The sequence below is a fragment of the Micropterus dolomieu genome, unplaced genomic scaffold (genome assembly GCF_021292245.1).
Source record: "Micropterus dolomieu isolate WLL.071019.BEF.003 ecotype Adirondacks unplaced genomic scaffold, ASM2129224v1 contig_12163, whole genome shotgun sequence".
NCBI lineage: Eukaryota > Metazoa > Chordata > Actinopteri > Centrarchiformes > Centrarchidae > Micropterus > Micropterus dolomieu.
Window position 1 is genome coordinate 1 of NW_025741149.1, and position 1,884 is coordinate 1,884.

General features: G+C 38.3%; 1 long non-coding RNA gene across 1 annotated transcript; it reads left to right on the forward strand.

Annotated features, from left to right (window-relative positions):
- Nucleotides 1–1,357: 1,357 nt before the first annotated feature.
- Nucleotides 1,358–1,877, forward strand: LOC123965988. Its single transcript, XR_006823833.1, has 3 exons — nt 1,358–1,404; nt 1,533–1,634; nt 1,733–1,877. It is a non-coding gene; the product is annotated as an uncharacterized LOC123965988 (long non-coding RNA).
- Nucleotides 1,878–1,884: the final 7 nt, after the last annotated feature.

Consider the following 1,884-nt stretch of genomic DNA (forward strand, 5'->3'; position numbering starts at 1 on the left):
CTGCTGCGTCTCTCTACTAAAGCACTAGTTTAGAAACTCAGACAGTTCTGAGCACGAGAACAAGAGACAGAAGAAGGAGAGACTCAGAGAATCATGATGGTTGAGTTCAAATGGATTTCTTTATTTCTTCCAGCGGTGCTTCAGTTTACAGGTAAGAATACATATATCACATATATAAATGGAAGGCACATTGTAAAAAATAACTTGATCAATATTATTAAAGATTCTTTATTAGCTACATTTGATTTAACTAAGAAAACCAAATCTGTTGTTTCTAATGTGGTGAGTTTAGTGAACTCTTGGAAACTAAGGATAAAGAAATAATCGTCACTAACTATGAACATAACAGACATTTTCTCATTTCACTTTATTTTTCATCATTTTCTCAACAGCAGCAGCTGAAAAACTTCCCCTATTCACTGTCAGAGTTGGAGATGAAGTCACTTTGCCTTGTGAAAATGTGATAGACGGTCAGCAAGAATGTGAATATACTATATGGCTCTTTGTTGGTTCAGGAAGCACATCAGCAGTAGCGCTGTTTGAACTTGGACAGATTCACAAAGACGCCAAATCTAAATCAGACAGACTGAGTGTTACAGAGAACTGTTCTCTGGTTATAAAGAAGGTCACAGTCGAGGATGTTGGTCGTTATCACTGTCAACAGTTCATATCATGGCAACAACAAGTTCCAGACTCTCTGGTTTATCTGTCTGTTATTATCAGTGAGTATTTCCATCATAATGTTTTCAGCTCAAACTGTCTTGTTAGAACAATATACTGAAACATTACAATAATTATGATCACAGTGATGAAGTTAACTTTACTCTTGTTGTCTTTCTCTCACAATATCTACATCTTCACCAGTGACTGAACGTAAGGACGCTGATAAGGTGACGTTAACCTGCTCTGTGTTGAAATATGAACAGTTCTGTAGTCACACAGTGAAGTGGCTGTATGAGGGTAAAGATGTGGACAAAGATAACAAAGACATGAAGACATCACAGTCTGGCTGCTACGCCACTGTGTCTTTCCTGGATTCTCATTTTATTAACAAATCAAAGTCTAACTTGAAGTGTGAAGTGACAGATGATTACTCTGGAAAAGTGCAGCTGTTCACCTTCAGCCCTCAGTCCTCAGGTGAGAAAACAGGTGAGAATATGCTGAGCTGCTCAAGATGACTAAAACCACCAAAACATTTGTTTATTTGATGACTTTTTAAGATGACATCATTCTTTCTCATTTAGTGACAGCAGATGGTAAACATGAGGGATTTTCTAACTCAACAGTTTCTTGGGTTGTGTTATTTCATTCATGCAGGTGACGCACAAACAACAACAACAACTGAAAACACAAAATCAGTTTCAGCCACAACAACAACCAACGATACTTCAACAAAACTACAAGGTAGTAACTCATCTTTCTCTGGAGTCTCTCTGTCTTCCTGTCAGCCTCTTTCTCTCCCTATAATAAACACATGAATCTAACTTTTAAGTGTTTCATTTAGTTCTTGTTGATTTTTTTCTGTTCTACAGCTCGTGCAGATTGTTCTGCTCTGGACTACATAATGTTGGTTATGCGTGTGGCTGAACTCCTCCTAATTACTGTGATTACTGTTCTTCTCATCAGAGCTCGAGGTGAGAACATTCAGACCAACATTTGTTCACACTGATTAACATAACCTGTAAGTTTAGAGCTGAAATATTTCTCTGTGATTTATTTACCTGGTAACCAGAGACTACCTGACAACAACACAGTGACCTACAGCAGCGTGAAAGCTTCCTCTTCTTCTGCTGGAGCCTCAGCTGATCCCAGCGACCTCTACGCCACCGTCAACAAACCAAACAAATAAGAGACCACAGTGTAGTTACAGCTCATATCATTACA